Here is a 21,779-nt window from a genome sequence, read left to right on the forward strand (position 1 = left end):
GAGGAGTGGAATGCCCTTTCACCAGCTGTTGTGTCCGTCTGATCTCCTTCCAAGCTTTGTCAACGAGATAAAAGCTTTGTGGCATATGGTATTTTCTTCTTTTTTTTTCTGTTTATTCTTGTTTGTTATCATGTGTGTGATTTATGGTAGTTATATGTTGTTTTCTTGTGGGTCTCGTTACGGTGTTTGTTAACTTAATATCACTTTGATTGTAAGTTACCATGTAACTGCTTGGGCCCGAGATGGACGTGCAGTATTGCTAAATAACAAAAAAAAACAAAAAAACAAATCGAATGTGTAATACTACAGTGGAGTTTCGAATCAAAGCGACTGCTCTTTGAAACCGAATACATTGGAATAGTTCGGAAGCTACGCGCTAAACCCGAAATCGTAAAAAAAAAAAAAAAAAGATCGTGCTCCTAGTGTCAGTATATATAACTCAGTAAATATAACAGTAAATATGTAAGTAAGTATAACACTGATTTGCTTGAGAGCTTGCTTGAACCTCAGCGGAGATCCCTGTCGACACGAGAATTGAGCAGAGACAACATTATTCCAGATTTAATACGTAGTATTTGAAAACTGGGTGCTGCTGCTTTCTATCTTCTTCCCGCCTCTTCAGCCTCGAATCTACATTGTCGAGAAAATTTCAATGGATATCCCCTTTTCGAGCTGGGCATTTCGTTAATTTATCACGAAAGCTGCAACTTCTAATGGCGACAAACTGGCATGCAAACAACTTCCCTACGCGACAATTCTTGTACCGAGATGCCCGTGTACCAAGATGTCGATGTACCAAGCTGTCCGTCCACCGAAACGTCCGTGTACCGAGATGCCCGTGCACCGAAATGTCCGTCTACCGAATTTCCTGGAACCCGACTGCACAAGTGTTTGGAAGCCTGCGTTCTAAATATCTTCGTGATCAGCGCCGGATGCTGTTCTCCACCCTTCTGATATCCTTTCGGTGTGCTATGCACCTAGCTGGCCGATAGCTGTCATGTGCCCGATTCAAAAGTGCTACAACAATTTTATGACTTCAGAAGGGCTGAAACGGTAGGCAAATGATCGCCGTGGAGAGAGACAAAGTAGTGGACGCCCGCTCTTCGTTTTCAGGGCGAGAGCAGTACTATGTTTGCGATGTGGTGTGGGCAGGCATTGCGCTTGTCCCAAACGGTAGGCTTCATTCAGCGAAATAACGAAATCGTTGCCACGCGCCTTTACTCGGTACTGAGCCCTGTGAGCTATTACGTTATCGATTCATTAATTCTAAATGGGCAAGTGGCTGTGTAACTTATACGCAGTGGCAACATAACAGAGAAAGAAACAGCGCAACGCAGTTATTCTTCACGCTCAGGATGCGTCCAGTGCTGGCGTCGGTCAGCAAATCTCCCGCCGACCGTCTTCATCATTCAATGACCCAACGCATGCCCTCGTGACTTCCAGCTTCACGCTGAAAAGCTTGAATCAGAGCTATCGGCTTCTGGTTCTAGTAGCACCATCCGAGCTCAATACTTGCCACAGTTCTCCTAACGGCAGTTTCCTGCAGCCTTCTTCTTGAAGAGTATTCTTCGCGCCGACCTTTATCCCCGAACCCGTAGCATCACTGGGCGGCGTACTTTTTTATTGAGCCTTCAGGGGGCAATGCCCTCCAGAACTATTCCGAGTCACGCGACATACAAAAAGCTAGGATGTCCTTTTTTTTCTCTCTAATGCATATGTAGGGCACTGGATAACCGTTATAAATCCCCCCTCTTCCCAGGTAACTGTGACGAGCAGCCTTACAAAGCATCCCGCATGGGGAGAGCCGGGATCGGTGCCAAGCTTTCAGTCTTCAAAAGGGCGCATTCAAAAGAGGCCGTCTTATACGGTTGTGCACTTCCGCGTCGCAAACTTCCCATTGTGTGGCTTCTCCGAGGAACGCTCGTGAAAAATGAGGAAGCGGAAGGGCAGAAAAAGGTGGCCGACATCCCGCAACTTCCGCGTAGATGCCTTTCTCTGTACATTGTCATTTACCGTATGCTCACGGGCATAACACGCGCGTCATACATTGTAAAAAGTGTTCCGAAGAAGCAGTGCGGACAGTCGGATCTTTTTCCCCGAAGAGTAGTTCCCGTATTGCGGGAAATTGAGAAAACTGGATGGCAGACGGTGACTACTATAACGAAGAGCGCACTGAAGTATCGGACGCAAACTGCTTCCAGTACACGAAGTGGGTCAAGATGCATGAGGGAGTCTCGCTATGTTGGTGACCCTCGACGCATTCGAGAAGGCTACCGTTGACAAGAAATGAGATGCAGTCAGTGGTGAGAAAAACAAAGTTTACTACGACACCGACTCCGTCGCATCGGACTTGTATGGCTTCGAGCAAATATTGCGTTCATGATAGATGTAAGAAAAAGCACTATGTTGTACACTAACGGCCATACTGAGTTGACAGTTCCTGCGCAACCGGTATTTACATGTCTGTGGTACGCGTGGTGAAGAGGAACGTACCGCAAATAAACCACAAATCTTTTCATAACAGGAACGTGCAACCCTTTGCGTACATATCGCGAACACTTTTTTTTTCGAATATGTGCCACAATGCAGTTTATTCCTTGATTAAGCCAAGACTGTACTACAGCACAAAGCCGTAAAGTAGAGAATGAACGCGCTCTTTGTCTGGTAACGGTATTTACCATCATTTCACGTCGTTTTTTGCCACAGTCACTGAATTATAAGGCATTTGAAGACATTCTTTTAAACATCTGACAAACACCCAGCTTAATGTTCGGCCGTTCTTTAAAACATTGATTCAACTCAATTTCATTTCACTTATTAAGCTCCTTAAAGACCCGGAGGCACTACATAAGGGGGTGGAGGTAATAAAAATGCATATCAACAAATTAGCACAGTACAAGAACAAAACAAACAAAACACGAAACAATAACTTCCAGCCTGTTAATTTTCAATATAGATCAAGACTGCGGTTGCAATATAATGTTTAGAATGAAACACCGATGCATGTTACACAGTATATATACGAAGAGTGAGTCGCATCAGACCGGAAAGACCATTCATCATTGTGTGCACAGCGATCTCAAATAGTTATAGCAGTAATGTCTTGGAACGAGCTGATACCTGTGATGTTTGCAATGTCGTTTCGTAGGTTATTCCAAAGTATGGTTTAGCGTGGCACGAATGAGTTCAAGTTCATTGTGGAAGCATGAACCGGTCGGATTTTATTCCGATTATTGATGCATGATGATGAATAATGGAGCTTCGGTAGAAAGGTATTCCTGAAATCGCTACGGCTGTTATAACGCTTATGAATGACAGATAAGCTAGCAGTCAGGCGCCTATTAAGTTTAGTATCTAGTTCAAGTGAACTTTTAACTTCCGTTATGCTAGTATGTGCGCTGTAGATATGATTGATCTGACTGTGCAATTCTGGACTAGTTCTAATTGTGGGGGGGGGGGGATATATTTATTAGACGAAAAGGAAAAAAAATGTGTTGTGTGGCTTTCCTGCAAGGAATGCCATGTGGATGAAGCGTACTATAATTTCGGTCAGACTAATGTTTATATGCAGTGTTTTTAATGTGAGGTGCTGCGGAACGTATAGGTTGCGTCTAGGGTCACCAAGTGATTTGCTAGCGTTCGATATAATGTTCCAAATATGACAGTGCCAAGATAAATCACTTCTTGATTAAATGAACTTCCAGTTATTTATAACTGAGCCAGTTTGTTAGTTCCCAGAGTAGACCTGCGGGGACGGAGTTGGACGGCCGATTCTACACCAGGAACATAGGAACACGCATGCAATTCTGATCAGCCCGTGTCTGCCCAATGTGCACCGTGTGTGCCCCAGGGTTGGATCCCCTGCTTCTTCCGGCGCACTGAAAAATCTTTGGCTCATGAAAACCGCCACGCACACACTTGCTCTTCGAGGACCTCAGAGATACACACGGACCGTCAAGACATTCGAGGCATAACCACGGATTACTGCGCAGAGCCATTCGCGGGTGCAACACACCGCGCTTTCAAACAGTCCAACGAGGCAGTAAACCCAGCCGACGAAATGCACGCATGCGCAGCAAGGCCCTCCCTTCTGATACGTTGCATCCGCATGTGCCTCTTCTCATCCACGTCACACCGCCACACAAACGTGAAAAACCTATTCCCTCATATCTTCCTTTCGAGGCTAATCCAAGATTCGTGTCCACCGCCGCCCCTCACCGTTTCCCCCTGTCGTAGAGAACAACGTCGCGAAATACGAGACCATATTTCCAGGCATTGTTTCTCAAGCCCGTCGTCATGTTCCTCTTTTATTTTCCCTCATCCTCTTTCATCCTTTTTTCTTTGGAAGAGAATCGTAGGGAGAGCTTCTCCCTACGAAGGAAATGTTCCCTATAAAGAATTCCGCCTGAAGGACGGGAACGAAAACACGATGCCTTGATACGGCTGTTGGTCGGAGTGGACCAACGCTTTATCAGTTCGCCTTCCTATTCCAACCCACGCGCCAATATGTCTCTCCGCCTTTGTTCCTCTTCTGTAAGCCTACATTTTTGTCTCTCTTCTTTTCTTTGCAGTGTAGCCCGCAAAGATACAAGCCGACTTCGTTGAAAGCGCCGTCTGGCAATTTCCGGATTGAAGTGAACTGTATTGTTATGGGGGGCAGTAAAAGTGATACTGTACATAGGGTGTTTGAAAGCGTTCCACGGTTGTGAGACAAATACAAAAATAAAGCGTTGTCTCGTCCTGCTCTTCGTCAGCCCATAACGAGCTGAACTTTTGATGTCGTGCCAGAAGCGGGTGCACCCTTGACGGATCCTGGACAGTTCCGCACCTGATAGCTGCTCACTGGTCATTTGCTCACCCTCGAAATGCTCACCCGCTTTGTTAACGACTTATTATGCTGTGACTTTAACTGCATAAAACGAAAAAAAAAAAAAAAAAAGCTTTCGTTACAATGCGTGCTTGAGACCGCAGTATTTCTGGCCTTGGACAGGGTGCCGTTTTTGTTCATGCTCACAAAATTATGTCCCTCCCACACCTTCCAGGCCGCGAATATGTATTCTGTACTGTCGTGGCCGCTGTTAACCAATCTCCCGTTTCCGTGGCCTCGCTCCGATAAGCGCTCGACTATCGGGGAACAGTGAAAACAGCATTGGACCGCTCGACAGTCACTTTGGGGGTGGTCGGTTGCAAGCATAGCTCGTCATTTAGGGTCTCGAACCTCGCGATCACAATCATCTGATAAGGCGTGAGTTCAGCCGCGGCTGAGAACTGACGTGAAATTCAACATGGCGTATCGGTGAGCTCGATCATGCCGCATATTAGAGCACTCGCCAGATACCACCACACCTTTTCTTTTACAAGTGCGATGTTATCCGGTGAGTGCACTCAGATACGTCATGTCAATTGTCATCAGTACATTTACCTGCTATGTCCTTCATTGACGATAAGTTTTGTTCCATGACGTACGAGTGGAATTCAAGAACACAGACGCCTAGTTCCCGTCTTAGTGCGAGCAGTAGTATGACGCTCTTGGCAGCTGAGCCTACTGCTGATCGCTTAGACAGTTAATATTAACTATTTCCAATAAGTTCCTTTAATAATGGAGAACTTTCAATTGCATAAGCATTGTGAACCGTATGAGGGAGCGGGAATAGCTTCTCAATCAGACAACTATAACTACACATGTACACTCTAAAAAATATATGTAACTCCTTTTTGGGTATAATTTGACGATACCCTAACTGACTCTCTTTTTGGTGTATATATACACCCTCTGGCAAGACTACACCCCTCAGGAAGGGTGTTTTCTGAACACCTCTTTTGGTGTAATATAGCGATACCCTAACTGCCTTCCTTTTTGGTGTATGTCCACACCCCCAGGCAAGACAACACCCTTCAGTGTCGTATGCCGAGGGCAACAGAAACACAACGGTTAAAGTAACAGGCATATTCTTTATTTGGATTACCTATAATACACTGCATGCACTACTATAGGAATTAAACCGCACAATACAAAACATAAAAGTGTCCACCAACATGTCGTCCAAGATGAAGGTATTACGGTGAGGCCAAGAAAAGGAAAGGGTCACCCGCGTCGACGAACCCGTTTCCGGAAAAAGCAACACGCTCGCGTGCGGTACCGCGTTAACACGTCGGGCGCAGAATCGCGGCGGTTTCGGGTACGGCATTCGGGAAACGCGGCCCGGCGTGTTGTCGAAACGTCTTCGAGGACGCGGGTGACCCTTTCTTCGAGTCTTAAGTAAATTTCGTTCGGAAAATATTCGTAACTTTTAATATCCACGACATAAAGAATTCGCATTATGTTATAGTGTATACAGAAAATATCAATCCATTCGATTAACTTCTCTGACATCGTGAAAGAGTGCTCGTCAAAGTGATCGAGCCAAAGCTTGCGTATTGTGAAATTACACATTCTACAACACTGATCATAAATCGCAACACACGTTCAAATTTTAATTAAACTCTTACTGATGTGTGGTAGTCACCACTTCTCCTGAATGTGAATCGATAAATTTTAGCATTTAATCCGCAATCGAATATCTTGTATAGTATGTGTGAGTATTTGCACAACTTTCTAATCTATATCTTAGAGAAATGCAAGAAATAACGTGCAGTTTTGACTTTGAAAAATTAAAGTAGAAAATGATCTTGAGTGTGGAATTTGCGTTTTACAGCGTTATGAGCTAAAGACTTATAAAATTAAAGTAGTAGTCGTAGTGCCCGGATGTTATGACTTTAAAATAATGTGATAGTTTTTCTGTATGGCTGCGTGAAATCTCGAGTATATTTTGTGAATTGGATCTACATTTATGTGTGACCTGCGCTGATCTGGTTATTATAATTAATATAACATATCTTCCATTGTGTTTATGCATAACGCTCATCTTCATTGTATATTGGTTAAGCACTTCTGATGGCGGTTGTGTGATCCACTTCTCCCAAAATCTGATTGCCACTCGGAAATTATTTCATATATGTTTGTGTGCCGTGTGTTACGAAGACTACGTGATTAGAAATGTAGACTTGGCCTGCACATCATGCTCGTAGAATCTTACGTTTGCATTGTGGCATCTGATAATAGATTCGCTTTTCGCCAATGCTTTGTGTTATCTCCCAGGCACTGAACCCGAATGCGATTGTAAAAGTCGATGACACTGTGTAGCGAACGCTTTGAGTTATCCCGCCGCAATCAGTTATCTTGCCTTATTTCCCGTTTTGCTCTGTCTTGGATGGCTCATTTTTCCTATCCAGTCATACAAACGGACAACTGTGTTGACAAAAATATTTATTTATTTGTTCCGCACTCCAATCGGGTTGCTTGTCAAAGACGCCTTTTCTTCTTCTTTTACTACGTCTGGGCTAGTGCAACTGAGTGAGAAACATACATGCACTGTGGAATTTAATTCATGAAATATGATAAGTTTTCACATGAGATTAGTGATCCTTTTTGTAATCATAGACAGATGTATCATGTCTCTAAATTTCTATCACCGATCCTTCTCCGACAATTCTATCCTTCGGGTGTTGAACTTGTACAGAGTGTAGTCGAGTAAAACCTATTTGGTGGTCAGGTCTCATTCCATATGAGAATTCTTACACAAATTGTGGAATATTCGTTTCCTTAGCGATTACTGTTCTCAGTCTAGCCATGCTAAATGTAATGTGTTTTTTCATTGGGATGCGTAGAATTCATTATAATGATGACAAAGATTACATTTATTGTTTCAGTTATACACTTGTTTATTTCGATAAATTACAGTTCTCTTTCAAACTCTGAAGTTTTCGTTTGTTGTCTTCATTGATGAATTCCGAAGACATTAAATAGTTTATTCTGATTATTGGGCGCTTGAATCCAGCGTTGATTAACGCAGGTGATATGTGGTCGCCGTGTTTGTATTGCTTCAACAACTTGCACTTTGTCGCGATGAACTTGCACAGTCTCTTATTGATGTTTCCTTTCTTTGTATAAAGATTCTTGAATGGCGTACAAGAGAGTATTATATGAAAATCGTCCGGTGGTCCACCGCAATTGATATGTTTGTTGAGTTTCAATAAATGATGATACATCAGACCTTGCACGACAATATTGACCTTCTGTTCATTCGACATCTTTGCAGAGACTGGTAGAATAAAATAATTGCGTTGCCATGGTAGTGGAACATATCATGTGATAAGATTTTATGTACTTTCCATTTCAGATATGTGTAATTTCAACAAATCCGTAATGAGTCGTGCGATATAGACCGCTTGTACAGTCAAACTCCTTTATAGCGAACACCTTTTTAACGAAAATACCACTATAGCAAATTTTTTTTGCGGTCCCGCTGGAGCCTATAGGTCCAATAATGGACATCCTTTTTAACGAAAATACCTTTACTGCGAATTTTTTTGGCTGTCCCCTGAACTTCGTTGTAAAGGAGTTTGACTGTATATGATAATTTGATCCGACTGCTTTCTTGATGAACGCAATGCCCATTGCAATGATTACAATTACATCTGGTCTAGTGTATTTCAATTCTTCGTTGGCAAACCTCAAAAACTCCGCCATCAATCCAAGTGGCCCTTCCGTCGTTGATGTGCAGATATTTTTATAAGTATTGTAGATTCGGCATATAAATTCTTGCACCTTCAGTTCTGTAATTTGTACCATATCTCCGAATACGACCACGTCTAGGACGTATTGAAATGCAGCGATAATGGAATCGTTTCGCGGCTCTTCCTTTTCGAAGCAGTTTTTTATCACATCTTCCCATGACTTATGGTATCGAGTACATAATCTGTCCATCTTTTCAAGGTAGAGCAATTGTCTCTTCTGTTTTCAAGTGCACGTCTACACTTAATTAAAAGCATATCTATGTTTATTTGATTGATTAAAATTTTATTATCTGATTTACAATGCTATAATCTCCACCTGTCGTGAGAATTATTGTTTTGATTTTGTTTCAAGTATTCCCTCGAGTGATATTCTATGAGTTGTGAACTTACTGCCTGAAATAATTATTGTCTTGTATTTGTTTCAATTGTTCACTCGATTGACATAATATACCTCTAAGATGGGAATGCCTCATAACTCTGAGTTGCATTTCACATTTGATATTTCTGTGTGGTTCATTAGAAATTTCTGTTGCAAGATATTACAAAAAATTGATGTAATTAAATTTGTTTCTTGTTTTTTGATTGAGTATCGTTGCTACCAATTAATAATTTGGACTTTCTCTACGTGTTCAATAACAATATCGCATCTCTACAAACTTAGTCGACTTGTCAACCACTTTGACGAAACATTTCCGTTTCAGGGAAAGGATGCGAAAAGATAGTGACCCCCGCGAGTGATATCGACATCTATTTGCGCTGCACAATAAAATATATCGCCTTTGAACTCTCTCTTATCTGACCTCTAGAGCGTTCTGTTTGCTGGACGAAGGAATGTAGCCCCTAACCCTTTGAGTGATAAAGCATGCGTGGTGCTATGGTCACATAGATAGAGACATAAAGTCTCCTGGCTTTGAGGAAAAGAGTAAAAACCATGCATATTTCCTATGTCTTGGATACCTCCATCAAGGTTCGTAGTGTTTGTTAGAATGAAAATTGTATATTGGTCGCTTTTATGATGGTTCAATGACAGATTATTTTCCTCTGTTGTTGTTTACGTGTCGCCGCGTGTTCCTCTGTTCTTCAGCGTTAAGTCTGTGCTATAGTGTTAAGTCTGTGCTATTTCGCCTTTGATAGATTGATTAGCTATTATTTCTCTATGTGTTGGATGGTGCGCAGGTTTGGCTCTCTATTAATTGGAGCTGTTGTTTCTCGTTTTTCCTTACGTCTATGCTGTTCACTTAATCAGAAATTAAAAGTTGAGTAATGTTGGAATATGAAATTGAGATTCTCTATTGTGCTCGAAATGTTATGCCAGATATTCCCACTATTGCATTGATGGTTCTCACGTATAGGAATATTAATTTTCTGATGAGTTTGATTTTTTCTTCTGATTTTCTGAATGATAGATTACTATGTTGTTTTGATTAAGAATAACTTCTTTGTAGTGGTGTAGATTTTATTTCCTCTTGTGTTCTTGTCGTTCGTGTTCCATGGTCTTCCATACATCTATCGGCTTTTTCTTCTGATTTTCTGAATGATAGATTACTCTGTTGTTTTGATTAGGAATATCTTCTTCGTAGTGGTATAGATTTTATTTCTTCTTGTGTTCGTGTCGTTCGTGTTCTGTTTGTTGGCTAGGAGCGTGCTATGTGGTGAAGTGGAATATCTTCTTTGTAGTGGTATAGATTTTATTTCGTCTTGTGTTCGTGTCCCATAGTCTTCCACTGTCTATGCTGTTCACAGTTAATTACATACAACTATCAGAACTTCCCGCTATTGCAAAGATGGTTCTCACGTATAGGAATATTAGACCTTTTATAATACAAGTTATAATTTTGTTTATAATCATATTGATTAAGAATATCTTCTTTGATTAAATGTGGTGATCGTTTCTCGTTTTGATATGGTGTAGCTATTATTTCCCTACATGTCGGTTAGGTTCTATATTAATGCTATGTGTTGATTCGAATTATTGCCTTATGTCTGTGCTATTCACTTCAATAGAAATTAAATTTGTGTCACATTGGAATATTAAACTTAGCTATTGTGCTCGAAATTACTTACACCTATCGGATTCTAACATCTCACACTTTTTATAATAGCACTTGAAATTTGGATTGTAATCGTATCGATTAAGAATATCTTCTTTGATTAAATGCGCTATCACTTCCGATTCATTGAAAACTTCCACTAATAAAAAATATTGTGTTTGATTTGTGATACCTATTCAATGCTAATGTATCATACCTGTAATAAGTATTGTTACGTGTATTGTGTTCCTTCTATTTCAGATTTTTGGCTAAGTTTCTACCATTCACGCAGAGTCATAATATAATTCCTAATGACTTTAATAAATATATTTTCACTTGTACTTTTGTGTATGGCTATCCTTTGCATGTAAACAGCCTACTGCACACCTGTTGTAGCTGGAAAAAATATGATTCAAGTCTGCTCAGGCTGAAAAATGACGAAAGTCGGCGGCCCAGGCTGAAGGGCAAACGCGCACGCAGCCCTCCGGCCACGCTCCGCCCACCACAGCAGCCCTCCACCCGAGCGCCGCCCACTTGTTGTACCGGAAAAAATTGTGAAGTTGGCCCAGGTGGAAGGGTAAGCGCGCACGCAGCCCTCCGGTCACGCTCCGCCCACCACAGCATCCCTCTACCCGAGCACCGCCCTGTTATAGGTGGTGAAGGTTTTTCGGCTGGGTTTTTCTCCTTCACCTGATTGACATCACAATTCCCAGCACTATTGGCTTTAATAAATATATCTGAACTTGATTGGCATTACTAAATATATTTTCACTTGTACTTTTTGTGTATGACCCTTCTTTGCATGTCTCTGCATGTAAACCGCTCACCTGTTGTATCGGAAAAAATATGTGAAGCCGGCCCACGTGTGGCCAAAGAAGTTTGCCCAGGTTGAAAAATACGCTACGATGAACGCACGCGCAGCCCTCCCCAGCCGATAAGCGCGCGGACAACCCTCCGCACACGCGCCTCGCGGGGAAAAATAGGGCAGGGATCCTGTAGTTTCGCCATGTCGAAGCCTGGACCAGACTGAATACTACTAGCGATGCCTTCCGTACATAAAATGTATTTGCAACGCGAACGTCGAGCTCATTTTTGGTCGTTCGGCCACTTCTCCCACTGACGACGATTGTATTGGTATTGTAAGTTGGTATAGGCTGGCAGGGAACGGCTCTTAGCGCTCACCCGCGAAGCGTACTACATGGCCCGCCTGCTGCTATGATGGTGAGCGGAGTCGATGCAAATTTGCGAGCCTGCGACGTAGCTGTGCTCCTAACGACTAGACAGCCTTCCTCTCTGCGCAGACGAAGCACATGCGAACTTGCGAATCTATGAAATGGAGAGGAACGCGTCCAGCTGGTTGTGCAGAGCGTCGAAAACTGCATGCCTGAAGGGTCGAGGAGCGAAAGGTCGCGGGGTTCCGTGGAAACGTCGCACCATAAAGAGACGACGATGTGGGTTCGGGACACTGATGAAACGAAACGCTGCCGGTCGGACGGGTTTGCAGTGCCAACTCTTCGTCTTAGCCACGATGGCATCAAAGTCAACTGGAATTCGTAGTGGAGGGGTTGAAACAGCGGCAATGCCCATGCGTGACACGGCATCAGCGGCGGAGTTGTCTTCCCCAGGGATATGGCAGAATTCCAAAATGTAAGTGATTTGTTCTGCCTCACGGGGCGAGTGCGTGTTGGTAGGCGCGCGGCGAACAAAAACAAGTGGCTTGTGGTCGGTATACATAGTAAAAGAACGATATTCTAGATTCTAGAAAATTGCGACAGTGTCTGACAGCTATACAGGCGGTCAGTAGTTCACGGCTGAAGGTGTCATATCGGCGTTGGGTAGGAGACAGCGTCTGTGACAAGAATTCTAGCCGGCACCAAGTGGTGGCTTTTTAGTTGTTGTAATACGGCTCCGACTGCGGTGTTGAAAGCGTCGACAAGGAGAGTTCTTTGAGGCTGCAGGTGCTGAAGAAGCGCGTACCATCGGAAAGGCACTGTTTGATGTCGGTGAAAGCGTGCCAGGCTGCGTCGGTCAACGTCAGTGTGGATGGTTAAGCGCGCATGGGGTCGTCTCCAGCATGAAGGGCGTGTAAAGGTGCCAAAATCACCGCACAGTGAGGTACGAATACTGGTTTTTCTTTTGTATTTGGTGCTTGTCATGTTGATTACTGTAGAAGTGTCTTCTTTTTCTCGCTGAATTATTTTTTGCGCACCCCTCCAAAGTCACGCATTTAAGTTCCCGTGCATAACTTTAGCCATATCAGGGCAAAAATCGTGTGGCGCTCGACACTGTACCGCGACTCCCCTAACCCTTACAGCGTGGGTAGTAGCTAGCCGCAGCAGACTGTTTTAACCCATGAGGCAAGATGTAGAGAATTGAAAAGTGATCATGTTTTTATTACTCCTACAAACGGATTGCACATACATACCACTACCACGAAGCCGCAACATAGCTTTCGATTCCCGCCTTCTCAAAACCAGCTTGTATGACAGCTGGTCAAGTGATTTGTAAACTTCCATCAGCCATGAGGCGTGCAGGAGCTTCAGAACACTTGCACGAATGTCCAACTAGGGTGTGCTGGAGCTCGGGTGTTCCATTGCATGCTGCACAGACCTGGCATACCACCGTATGAAACAGTCCTTCATCTCTCTTCTGAACACGCCATTGAACACCAGGTCATTTGGCTGGAGGTCTCCTGTGCAGCTTGCCGGAACGAACACGTATTTTACATTGTGGGATGTGAGTTTCTGCAGCAAGCTCTTCGTCCGGTGCGCGGCGAAGACGTCAAAGATGCAAATTGCGGCCCGACCCGCATCTCCTACTTTCCTCCGGCAATTTTCAACGTAAGGCACGATGACATTATCCACAAACCGGAGCACCGTTTCCTCGTTGCTCCAATGATTCAGGCTGTGGAAGACATCCCAGACCGCAGGGAAGCCACACTTGGGATGGCATTTATTAGACTTCCAGGGATAAATGAGTTGTGGACGAAAAAGATCCCCGGAGAGCGTCGTCGAAACCATCACTTTTATCTCTCTCTTGTCTTCTAAGCCAACTACGTCAACTTGCTTAGCACCGCTCCTTTCCATAGTCCATTGTCCCACGGGAACAAGTTTGACACCTGCCTGGTCCCAGTTGATCGCCAGTTCATCAGGCACATTCAAATCCCTTCTCTTCCGTGTAATGTCCTCTAGGAACGCTGATTTCAATTTCTCGAAATCCTCTGGAAGTTTGCGTGCGGCTCGTGTTGCCTCCCGTTTCGCAAAACCCTAACGTCGAAGAAAGGACTTCGCCCAACTTTTGTCGATTTCCAACGAGCCACCATGTTCCTCCAGCAAGTATGGATTTCTTGCTAGAACAATCCAGAGCGCTGCGGCGATGCATATGGGGCCATTTACACTTCCTCCTGACGTCCGAAGTTCAGTTATGTACAACTGCACATCTTTGTCTAAATCGCTCAGCCAAAATTTTGCACCCCTTCGTTTCTTCGGTAACGAACCCAGGCTCTGCGATGGTTGCTCTTCCCGTGTCAACGACTCCAGGTACGATCGCTTCATTCCTCGCACGCTGCTTTCGTTGATCTGTCGTCCAAGTTGAGTAGAAAATTTCAACGCTGCTGGTCGATTTCCATTTTCTGCGGCGTACGTGCCAATCGCATATCGCTGGGCATCAGTGTAGAGGACGTAGGAGCCCCGGCCTTGCTTTCGCTTTTCCTGGCTGGTCACTGGTGCCACCAGATCGTTGGCTGTTTCAAACGGCGCTCTCTCACCTGATGTACCGTGTACACCTCCATGCTTACGAGTCCAGGCACATGTAGGCTGTCCGATGGCGCACTCGGCTTGAAATGTCTTAGTAGCGACATCTCAACGGAACTGTTCACTGCCCTGAGTGATAATGCATGAGTGCATGAGTGAATTGGCTGACCTGCACACAGCCTGTACTATAGCCTCCTGCAGGGTCCCTAAAGGTCATTGTACGGGGCTTTTCTTATGAACGCCGGATGTCTTGGTATGTGCCGAAGTATGTCCGGGTATTGACCGGGGCACGGTAGGCCAGAACAAAGCACTCCAGGAAAACTGTTTCGCGAATTTAAGTTCTCGCGAATTACTCCTCAAACAAGCTTTGTTCAAAAGCGCGTAAATATTTTCCATGCGAAAAAAAAAACAAAAAAAACACTTCTACAGTAAATCTTTCTACGTTGCTAGTCAGCGCTTGTGTCCTGTGCTTCTTTCTTGTCTCATGTCTTTTTTTTCGCGCTGTGTACCCATGGATGCATTATACCCAGTGTTGAAAAAAATCCGGATATTTTTAAAAAGACCCTCTCCAGTACGCTTTTTTGGATAAAACCCGGATATTTTTGGAGAATATATACAAGGCTAGAAATGTGACACAGAGTAAAAACAAATGTGCTTTGCTGTTCTTGATTTCAGGTGACTCCTGATAGTTTCTGTTCGCGGAACTACCTGTCCCAGCAACATTGTATAAGTGTCTATTGTTTTCCGAAACGTGGAGTTCCATGCACGCGGTGTTCAATGGTGTAGATCCTACACGCCTGGATTAGCTGTCGTGTTTCGGCGCACTTCAGTTACAGTGCTTCCAGGAAGCGGAAGAAAGTCTCTCCCTGAATAGGCAGAAGTAAAAGAAAGCGGGAAAAAGTTAAATCTGAAAAATTTAAAAATTTTAAGTTACAAAAGTTAAAGGCTAATGTTGCTCGTACCTGGGCTTTTACAAACAGCCAACACTACAAGAAAATAAACCAGGAGTTTTCCGTGTGACGTTGAATTCAGATTGTCTTTCACATCACATCTGGAGAAAATATCTAAAAAATCCGGATAAAATTGTGTGGATAAAATAAAAAAAATCCACCGGATAAAATCCATGTGAATTCAATCCAAACAACCCTGATTATACCAACATGCCCAGATCAATGCCCTGTCGAGGTACGAATCGGCGGTAGAAGTTGATGAGCCCCGAAAACCGCCATAGGGCCTTGCGGGTGGTGGGTAGTAGTCTTGTGTGCTTTGCGCCCTGTCGTGCAATGGGCGTGTGTCATCAGGTGTGATGGTGTGCTCCAGGAAGGTTAAAGGTACTGTAAAGCGGCAGGCATACAGTTTCATACTGCTGGCTCATTTGACAGCCTAGGTCCTAAGTATAGAAACGCCATAAATTTCGTTCAAATCCACCTCGTAGTTTATTAGAAAATCCAGATTTAATATTACGGGCAACCCTGTGTCTAAGACCCGACAAGAACTCCACAGTTCCCGCCTTGTAGGGCGGCGAACATAAACGTGTCAATAACAGTGGGAGCGTACAGCGACATCTGTGGACCGCTACCATCACCACGTCGGCTTGCCGGACGTGGCGCATTTGTGCGTGGGTGACTCTCATGGTGTTTCTGCTGACATTTGGTTACTCATTTCCACGATGTACCAATGTTCTTGCATTTTGAAATAATATATGTCAGGAACTACCTCGTTTGAACAAACTTTTGAAAGAAAGTGCATGAAGCCGGCTACTTAGCCTATGACTTAGCCGATAGAGGGTTGGGGACATGTAACACTGTTGCTCGACGAATGGGCGATTGTTTCCCACCAGGCGTCGCCCCGCGTCTTTTCACCGCAATTTCATTCGTGATTCAAAAATATTTAGAGTTTTCTGTTGCATATAGTCGTGACGATGCCCACTTGAGTGCGGCCAACAACGGCAAGCTACCTCGACCCCCCCCCCCCTCCTGTTACACATAAAATTTGCAGTGTGGATTTCTTTCGGAATATGCTTTCAAATGCCGCTGCCAATATTAGCAGCTTGCCTGCTGCTTTACGGTACCTTTAAGGTCGAGACACCGAATTCGAACTTAGCGGGGTTGATTACCGCACGGTACACTCGCAAACACAAGAGTCCACAGAGATCTTGGCGATGCTCGTGCGGGGACGTACTGCCAACAACAATGTCGAAACAGAAATGAATACTGCCCAGTACTTGATCAATGAACCTTTGGAAAGTTTGGGCGGTGTTGCGCAGGTATAACGTCATCTTGACACATTCAATCAGGCAGAATGGTGCGGTAATAGCTGCCTTCTAAATATCAGGCGGGTGTACAGGAATATGATGATCGGCCTTGATCAAGTCTATTTTTGGAAATAGAGATGCTCAATGAAGATGAGATGTAAAATCCTATATGTGCGGTGAAGGATAGCGATCGGGAACTGTGGCAAGGTTGAGCGCCTGAAAGTCGCCGCAGGGACGCGAGTCGCCCGGGGTAGACTTTGGGACCACGTACAGTGGTGACGATCAAGGACAGGATGATGACCGCATGACGCTTTAGTGCAACATATGGTCGAATTTTTGTGTGCCGATTCGTAAACGCTCCGGGCCCAAGCGGCGTGGTCGTGCAGAGATTGGGGGACCTTTCGTGACAATGTGGTGTCTTGTGCTTGTGGGAAACATCGGTGCGTTCGGCTTGGATAATCTCAGGAAAGTCTCTGAGGTCGCTAGGGTGGCGAAAGGGCTGGTGTTTGAAATCGCACTGTGGAGCTAGCTAACTGTGTGTGCTGAAGACGGTTGTACTCGTACCTGCAGCGATGTGATGTTGTCAGGCGGACGAACTCGACCACGAACTCACCAACAGATCGAAGTGGTTTAAGAAATCGGCTCGATGTATGGCGTCGCGTAGGTCAGCGATAACGAATACACATAGGAAGACTCGAGGAAGACCGATGTTCAAAGTATATGAACAGTGTCAGGAAGTAGCTATCTTAGACTTGTTAAGTGCTTGCAAGCCATACTCAAGTTTCTGATTCCGATTTCTGACATCAACACACCTGTGTCGACGAGGAACCGTTGACCCGCACCTCAATCGGTGATGTAAAGCGGGTGGCTGTTCGCATCCCCAATCATTCCCGCCGCCAGTGTTTGGGGGTGGCATTTCCAGGCCAGGCGCATGGGTCTCGATAGTTCCGAGCGGCGTCCCCGTACCTTTCTTGGTACCAGCATATAGTAAGAACTGGCAGATGACGGGGATCAGGTGGATTTACGGGATGAAGAACGTCTTCATCGAGAGGACAACCGCGACCGGAAGGATGGTGAATACGTTCGTTGCTGCCAGGACATAGAGGCCACTTGTCCGCTAGGTCATACGCCGTTGCTTGAAGGTGTTGAACAACGTTAGGAACAGCAGGGTTGTTATGGTTGAGTCTGGCGAAAGAGATCGTGTAGGATTCTGGACAAGTCGTGCTGTTTCCTGTTTGTGGAGACCAGCTAAGTACATGATGCGATCCGCCATCTTAGCCAGGTCGTCGAGGCATGTCTGTTCCGCAGTCGCAAGGATCATGTGAACATGTGGATCAGGAACAGGATCAGGAACAGGATCATGTGGACAAACGTTGTAAAAAGAGTCCGCGCAGGAAAGTGTCATTCGCAGTAGCGTCGCCCATGAGCTGGCGCACCCGCCGCAACAGTTGCGTGGGTTTTCTATCACCCAACTCTTTGAGTGGCAGGAGCTCAGAAGACGGCGTTGTTCTGAAGCAGCTGTGCGCCTGTTAAGTTCCGTCTTTAATTTCACACAGGGTGTCTCAGCGTTAGGACGAAGGATAAGGTCCCGTACTTCGCGGCGCCTTCGTGTGGCAAGTGGGAGACGCTGTATGCAAATTTGGAAAGCTGTGAGAAGATTCGGTGTCCAGAAAAGATTACTTCTACACGAGCGAACCATAATGGAGGTAGGCACTGGGGGACACGAAGGCTTAGAGGGAAGACGGGAGGCAATCTCCGTCTTGTGCCATACTTTGAAATCAGGTGGCAGTTGGCTAACGTCCAGTTGTAGCGCACGTCCGGGTCACCAATCTGCAGCAGCGCTACAAGCGAGGCAGGGAACCAGCCTTGCTGGTAGAAAAGATGTTTAATACTTACTGATGCGCCCGCTCGGAACTCGCGCACGCGGGTATTGTTAAGCAGATGCTGTCGTGGCGTTATAAAGGCTCCTTTCGTCATCACTCTGGTAACCAGAGTGTTAGGAAAGGAGTCAGATGAACCGCAGAACGAACCGAAGGTTACGCCAACCGATCAAACCGTTTAACCCCAGACAAGGTGACGAAACAAAACTGGAGCCACGTAACACGCGCTCAGCAACCCAATAGCCACCCAACGTCGTCATCCTCTCTTTTATGCAAACACTATGGCATGAGGCACGCCAACTTCGAGACGGCAGAGTCTCTGAATAGGACAAACGACTGTTGATCAGTTCAGTTACCGCAGCGACCATGCCCGTACGATGCCGTCTCATCCTCGTATGATTTCCGTACACACGAGTCAACTTTCAGAATGCGGTACGCCCGTTATCTTCCTGAACTTGGACGACGTCCCCTTCCTTTAGCTGTATCTTCGATGATGTCGTGCCTGATGATGTTGGAAATCGTCGGATTCCGTGAAAACTGGGAACTCCACCGCCCGTACCTGGTGCTCCCATTCCACCTGACCCTCCCATAACAACAACTCCTCCCACTCTATTTGTACCTCTCATACCGCCCATATCACCCTCGCCTCCCATGGAAAATGACGGTCCGTGAAACATATCCATGTGTGGCTGGTCGTAAAGACTGAGTGGAGGGTCACCGTGCTGGCATAACGGAACACGAGCACGAAGCTGAGCACCGGTTGGTGCGGTCAGAGGCTACATACAGAGGTTACAGAGGCTTCCTCTCTGGGCCGTTGGAACGGTTGGTATTGTTGTGCCCCTTCGGTGGGGTCTTGCCCGTTGGGGTCTCTCACAGTCATAACAATAGGACCAGCTCTCGGATAGCTGACTTCTAAGACGTGTTCTGGAGGAGCTAAAACTCCAGTCCTGTTTGCTGTGTAGGGCATTCCACTGGTCTTTCCTGTGTCAAAGTGAGCTGTCGGGTATCCCTTGTTCATAGTAATACGACGGGAACCTGGTGAGATGCTTGATGCTCAATAGGATGCACGTGCATCTGTTTGTATTTCCTGTGCGTGTAAGCGTCCAGGGGTAGCTAGTTCGACTTCGTCGTGACACACATCCCCATTTTATTCTGTGTCACATCACATCACCATCGATAGGATGTCTTCTCGAATGGGTTCGACGTTTTGAACAACCCATCCAAAAACAGTTCAATACCCCAGTTCAACAGCTATGAGGCTGTCGGCAAGACGTTCAACGTGGACGGCTGGTGACCATTTTCCAGTAGTAGTCAGCTCCCACCAGGAGACCAATCTCTGTGGTACGACGTGTGCCGGCTAATGGTAAACACCGTTCTCACAAAACGTCGAGGGTCGTGACGTCCAGGGGGCAGTAACGACGGAAATGAGATAGGAGCCCCCAAGAGCTCCCAAGTCGAGCAGCGGTCAAACAGAGAGTCAATGCGTACCGTAGCACGTTCGCAGCGATAGTGCTTGAGGTAAGTCGACGCAAACGAGAACACTGACAAATCCCCTTCGGCCTTGACATCGCAACATAGCTTCTGCAAAAGGTCGTGCTGGACGAAAGTCTGCTGACTGTAAGCATGTCTTCTTGCGAGATGGGTAGAGCCCCTGGCGATGAAGCTCCACAAATTCATCATTAAAATAAAGTTGTTGTTGGCAACCCTGTTTCGCTGTAGCTCCTCCTTGTGCCACATCACCGGTAGGAGATCGCTGCGCCACGAGCTGACGATTACAGACAAGTGTGTCGCCAAGGATGATGCTCTGGCAACTCAGCGATAAGTCTGGTGCATGTTCTAGGAAGATAGACACGACAGATGTCCCTCTTTTGTGATTGTAATTCAGTTCCATGACCAGGGTACGCCGTGCAAGACCGTTACAATGGGGTTCAAGAACCGTTTATGTAAGAGCGTAATGTGTGCATGGGCAGTAGTTCCTTGCCCTAGAACTACTTATTGAAAAGTATGTGCAACTACATGGAAATTTTATTATGAAGCGACTTTCCAAATGTGCGATTGGCATAGGTCTCCGTCCGCGTAGCGCGGCATTCGCGTTGCGGGAAGAAGAAATTGGCGACACCGAAGTTCAAGGTTCAAGAGAAGGAAAGCCGGATAAAACGAGAATTCAGCAAGCTCCGGCAAGCTCCATCTAAGGACGACAGAAAAACATAAGCATTCTAGCCCAAGAAACAATGTAATTTAAGTAACCGAGGAAATGTGCCAGAAATAAATGAGGAAATAAGGACTCAAATCAGGGCACACTTGCACGAACATTGAGGCTACATTGAGCTCTCACTTGGCGACGCCTGACGCGACGTCGTGAGTGGGCGGTGGGGGTAGTGCCGCATTTCCGGCACCCTGTCAGAGCGCACGATTTTCATGTTCCCACCACAGTGGCATTCCATCGTAGCGTCCAAAGCAGACGAAAAATAAGGAGGTGTGGCGTGACCTTTCTGTGTCACCTTACTGGTCGCCAATATATCGTTCACGGCAGCACACGCCGACGTCGTGAAAGAAGTCTGGCATGGCATTTTTTTTTTCTTTTTTGCTCGACGTCCCTCCGCTCCCAACGCTGGAAATGCGCGTCTATTTCCGCCGCCCGCTCACGACATCGCGTTGAGCGTCGCTAAATGAGAGGTGGCTCTCATGATTTCCAGTAATGGCCAGTTCTCACTTGGCGACGCCCGACGCGGCGTCGTGAGCGTGCGGCGGAAGTAGAGGCGCATTTCCACCGCCCCGTCAGCGCGCACAATTTTCATGTTCCCACCACAGTGGCCTTCCGTCGTCCAAAGCAGACGAAAAATCAGGGGGCGTGACCTTTCTGTGTCACCTAATTGGTCGCCAGCTGTCGTTCTCGGCAGCTCTCGCCGACGTCGTGAAAGAAGTTCGGCATGGCAGTTTTTTTGGCTCGACGTCTCTCCTCTCCCGACTCCGGAAATGCGCGTCTATTTCCGCCGCCCGCTCACGACGCCGCGTCGGGCGTCGCCAAGTGAGAACTGGCCCTGACTCGCGCCAAGCTCTCGAGCATAGCCAATGTGGTGCAATGGATAGCATCTGGGCGGGAATTCAGGAGGGTCTAGGTTCGAGTAGCCGGGACCTTTATCCTAAGTTATTTCAATTTCGGATACTTAAATGTCCAGGACACACGTACCTCCCCCCCCCCCCCGCCATAGCCGTGATGTTGCCCGCCTGAGCGTGGTCGACTGCG

The sequence above is a fragment of the Ornithodoros turicata genome, chromosome 2, assembly GCF_037126465.1.
Source record: "Ornithodoros turicata isolate Travis chromosome 2, ASM3712646v1, whole genome shotgun sequence".
Classification (NCBI taxonomy): Eukaryota; Metazoa; Arthropoda; class Arachnida; order Ixodida; family Argasidae; genus Ornithodoros; species Ornithodoros turicata.